General features: G+C 40.6%; 1 long non-coding RNA gene across 1 annotated transcript; it reads left to right on the top strand.

Annotated features, from left to right (window-relative positions):
• The first annotated feature begins 2331 nt into the window (after positions 1–2331).
• Positions 2332–4808, top strand: LOC123152031 (uncharacterized). Its single transcript, XR_006475984.1, has 2 exons — positions 2332–3605; positions 4310–4808. It is a non-coding gene; the product is annotated as an uncharacterized lncRNA (long non-coding RNA).
• Positions 4809–5345: the final 537 nt, after the last annotated feature.

The raw sequence follows: 5345 nt of genomic DNA, 5'->3' as shown, positions 1-5345 counted from the left end.
GTTGCAATCCGTGCTAAATTCTCCTCACGCTTATAGTCAAAATAAAGCATTTACTAAATATATTGTTGATGGCTTGATGCAATCTTATGAAGAAAAACTTGAATTGGAAGTTTCTATCCCTGGAAAACTTTATGATGAGTGGGAACCAACTATTAAAATTAAAATTAAAGATCCTGAATGCTATGCTTTATGTGATATGGGTGCTAGTGTTTCCACGATTCCAAAGACTTTGTGTGATTTGTTAGGTTTCCGTGATTTTGATGATTGCTCTCTAAACTTGCACCTTGTGGATTCCACTATTAAGAAACCTATGGGAAGAATTAATGATGTTCTTATTGTTGCAAATAGGAATTATGTGCCCGTAGATTTTATTGTTCTTGACATAGATTGCAATCCTTCATGTCCTATTATTCTTGGTAGACTTTCCTTAGAACGATTGGTGCAATTATTGATATGAAGGAAGGAAATATTAGATTACAATTTTCATTAAGGAAAGACATGGAACACTTTCCTAAAAAGAAAATTAAATTAACTTATGAATCTATTGTGAGAGCCACTTATGGATTGCCTACCAAAGATGGCAATACCTAGATCTATTCTTGCTTGTTATGCCTAGCTAGGGGCGTTAAACGATAGCGCTTGTTGGGAGACAACCCAATTTTATTTTTATTCCTTGCTTTTTGCTCCTGTTTAGTAATAAATAATTTATCTAGCCTCTGTTTTGGTTGTGTTTTTTGTGTTTAATTAGTGTTTGTACCAAGTAGAACCGTTGGGAAGACTTGGGGAAAGTCTTGTTGAACTTGCTGTAAAAAACAGAAACTTTAGCGCTCACGAGAACTGCTGTCATTTTTATTTGGAAAGTTCTATTTAGTTAATTCTTTTTGCATATGATTAATAGATAAATTCCTCACGTCCAGCAATTTATTTTAGAATTTTTGGGGTTCCAGATCTTGCGCTAGATGCAGATTACTACAGATTCTGTTTTTCGTATGTTGTTTGCTTATTTTGATGAATCTATGGCTAATAAAATAGTTTATAAACCATAAAAAAGTTGGAATACAGTAGGTATAATACCCATCTCTACTCCTAATGTCTCAGTCCGTATGTCGTTTCGTTTGCTCGCATCGCTGGTTCTGTCCCACATTTATTCGCGCACGATAACAGGAAACTTCCCTCGTGTGCGCTTCCGATTTTCTCTCTTACCAAATCAGCGATGCAGCAACCAAAAAAACAAACAACGATGCCCGAGAAAAGCAAACGGCCCACCCTTTTTTAGGCTCCCGAGTCCCGAGCAAGGGTTATCTCAAAAGAAAAAAAGTCCCGAGCGAGGGTTAGGTCTCCTGCCCGCGTGCACGCCGCCACCATGCTTTTGCTCGAAATCCCTGGTATTCTCATGGCTCACCCTTGACCCCGGCTCTGGTTTTCCTCATACCAGCCGCCGGCGACCGGACTCGCTTCCTTCCTCCGACCTGTGGATCGGCTCCACCGTCCCCAGAATCCCCACTCCCTTCGCTGACTCCTGCTCCAACACTGATGCGCTGACGCCGCCGCCTCCTGGTCGGCATGCACGGCCGCACGCCCAGCAGTTACCGTGGCCGATGATGGAACAGCCCCGAGACCCTCCTTGTGTTGCAGTGCTTGGAGAAGAGGCAAGGCGCCTAGGGAGTCCTGAGAAGACGCCCTCGCCGCCGACCTTGAGGTACAGGTCTGTCTCCATGAGCTCGAGGAAGCCATGGCCGATGCATCCAGCTGCGGATGCCGCATCTTTGTGGCCGCCACCCTCCCTCACCGCCCTACACAACCGGCTCCTCGGTCACCTCGTCGCCGCCGGCGACCTTCAGTATGTCGTGATCGACCACGAATCTTCTTACTGTTCGATTTTGAGATTCAATCAGTTAGGGTTTCATTTGGTTCCCTATCCCCTTTTGCAGGTTTTGTGAACTCCATTTGCAGAGGTAGCTTAAGTGCAATTTCATTTCAGGGAGAGTTGGCACATATTTCTCCTTTTAGGCTGACACTTCAGACTTCAGTACACATCAATATGTACTGAAGTACAACTTCAGGTTTTAGTTACGGTTTATGCACATTGCCATGTTCTAAACTTGTGATCCATGGAGACATAGCATGTTTTGTACAAAAATAAATCATCGTAATCTAATCTCATGCAACTTTATGTACTATTCTTTGTTGTACTGAGAAGCTGCAAAGCCCAAGCCTCGTGTAAATATAGGAGGGCATCTCAGAAGATATGGGGTGAATGATCTACATAATTTTTGGGATGCAGTAAATCTAAATCTTACCTCTCCCTTAGCCATTTGCGATCTGCCCCCCCCTGCATAGATAAGTACATGGTGTTTACCATAATTTACATTTGTCTTTATAGTACTCCTCCTAAATGTTTATTGTTGAGTGTCTCATTTCCAGCATATTAGTAGAGGAGCATGCAAGTTTGGATAGCTAAGTTTGTTGATGGGATTCATTGTGCTGGTTAAAGTCATAATATATCAGCAGGTATGGCATGGGATTCATTGTTCTGGTAAGATGAGAGTAGATCATTGTATACATTTCACCATATTGGATTATTTTGTGCCGAATTCGTTAGTCAGGTACCTTCTTTCTCTTAAGCCATCTTCATCTACGTGTTTTATATATTTACAACTTCCAATTTAATAGTAGAGATTTAATCTCAATACTTGCTTGCATGGTGTAAGAATGTAGAAGTATGTTTTATTTTGGCTCCTACCTGTAGTCTACAACTGGGTGTTCCAAGAATTTGTTTTTCACATGGCCTTCTTTTCTACCTCTTCATGGGCGATCCTCATTATTTGTTCCTTGATTCTCTATGCAAGAATCTTGCCTCATGGTCGAAAACATATGGTCACATATTTTCTCCAGGGGATTAATTTTAGTCAGAGCCGGTCGATAAATGATCGGCCAATTAGTATAATTTTCTAGCTTAATACATGTCATGTAAGTATGTTTTCCTTAATGTGATAGGTAATGTAAATTTTGTGGGTCTCTCAGTTGCTATGAGCCTACTACAGTTAATTGGAAAGCATGATTCCGATGGAAATGCAACAGAAACAGAACCTGAAATATTAGTTAATTGGATAGCATGGTCCCGACGGAAATGCAAATGAAACAGAACCTGGAATAATAATTAAAATTGGATAGCATGATTCCGATGGAAATGCAAAAGAAACAGAACCAATAATAAGATAGATAAGATGTGACTGACACTGGAGTAGGGAGCACACGACGGCCGTCGTTCGCGCGGCCGACACCGACACTGGTGTAGACAGTAGGCCACTGAAGATCATGTTGGCGATGTAGTATTTCCATGAGCATGCATCAAATATCAAATCTCTTTACCAGTCTCTTCCGTTGTCCACATGGCTCCCCTTTTTATGTACCACCACCTCAACTTGGTAGGACTTGAGATTTACTTTGGTGTCTACCCCGTGCAGGAGATGACTTTGTCGTACCTGACGTGCGGAAATGCGATGGTGTCTACCTTGAAGCTTGAAGAGTTCATGAGGAAGTCTTGCTAGCATCTAGAGTTGGATGCCCTCATGAAGACTACTGTCAGTCAATTTTCATGACTGGTTTGCTTCTTTCCTCTAGCTGCACAATATGACATATTGCTTCTTAATTCAACACTTACTGCTACGTAGTAATAAGAGGACATATGGGACTTTGTTTCTCGAATTGACACTCAATAGTAGAAGAGGTTCATACCTCGAATAGTTGATCACAAAATTGCCGTATCATGGCTTCTAGCTTATATGTTACATAGCAAGTGAGCAACCTCTGTTTTCCCTCCCTCCAATATCTATTTTCTAGCTTGGATTAGCTAAACAAGCTTATTCTGGTATATATTCATTGGCGCAAAAACTAGAAGCTCAATGGTATTTTTTTTCTTATCACACACATATATATGAAGGATTGTGCAGACAACTTGCAGCTTTATAATAAATATCTGGTTCGTTCATAGTTTTCTCAAGGATTTGGGAACATCGCATTGACATTTAGATATATATTTTTAGCATTCTTCAAGGTCTTGATTTATTTTATTTTTATGCTGTAAAATAATAAAAATAAAAATATGTTGTACAATAGTAGTATCGGGTATGTAGTCAAATTTATTGAAATCAAAAGAAAACAAGGAAAGGAGAGCCGAAGTTCAAGGCATGTTCAACTCCAATTATTTGCTCTCTCAATGGAGTGTTAGTCCTCTGAATATTTTTATTCCTCTGATCTCAAACATCGTCCACGAAAGAGTGAAGCTTCGTCTGCCACTGCTTTTCAGTTCACACCGTTGATGTTGTGAGGACTGGCAGCTCTTCAGTTCACACCGCCAATGTTGTGAGGAGTGGCAGGACTTCAATGGGCATGGAGGCTGCAACCTAGGGCGAGGGCGTGGTGCGTTGAGATGGCGGAGCTGCGTTGGTGGGAGGCGGCGATGGCGGCGGCAACGCCAATGTCCACAGGGATCTCTTAGCCGCAACAGATCGAAGAACAACTTGGGGATGTCGTGCAGCTCCTGCGTGTAGTAGATAAATTGCCGCCCAGATAAATCACCGGGACACTACCAAGTGTGTCGTTCATTGGGCCAGGATAAAAAATCTTGAGGGTGCCTCATGTGCGACTCTAGCTATTGAAAGTCAAAGAACTTGACTACTTCCGGAGTTTGATAAGGCTTTATAGTGAGTTCTCATACTTTTACTGCTGTTGTTATTAAGCAGATTTTGTCAAAGCAATTGCTATGTGTATGCCATTTTCATGTTCTATACGTGGCTGTTTTTCTATGTTCTAGACATGGATATAATGATTGGTCGATGAAGCAATTGATTTATAATACTAGCAATTGGGCTTCTGGATATTCTAATACTGACAGTTTTGTTTCATTGTCCAACACTGAATATATTCATATGGTGATGGATGCAGCATAACCATCAATTGAAGTAGATAATCTGCAAGGCTATTTACCATTATCCAGGTTTATTCAACATTTAGGTTTGTAGTAATTTATTCAACATCCAGGTTTGTAGTGTTAACACTGATTTATTTAGTTTCAAATTGGTATGTTTCAGTTGCATAAAGGCATAAACATCTGTCATTTCTGAATAAGTTGTAGATGATTTCCCAGCTTTAAGTATATACGAAACACACATTATATTTTATTTTACTTGTTATCTGCACATGGCAATTAATTTGGATAGGACAAGTTAAAGTACATCTCATTCAACGGCAGTTTTTGTCGTGTGTTTTAAGTTTTCATTATTAGTAGCAGGGGTTTCTATAGCTAGCCCAATGATGACCCCCACTTTAACTAAGATGATGTC

This window comes from Triticum aestivum, chromosome 7A (assembly GCF_018294505.1).
Source record: "Triticum aestivum cultivar Chinese Spring chromosome 7A, IWGSC CS RefSeq v2.1, whole genome shotgun sequence".
Taxonomy (NCBI): domain Eukaryota; kingdom Viridiplantae; phylum Streptophyta; class Magnoliopsida; order Poales; family Poaceae; genus Triticum; species Triticum aestivum.
This window is presented reverse-complemented; position numbering and strand designations above follow the sequence as displayed.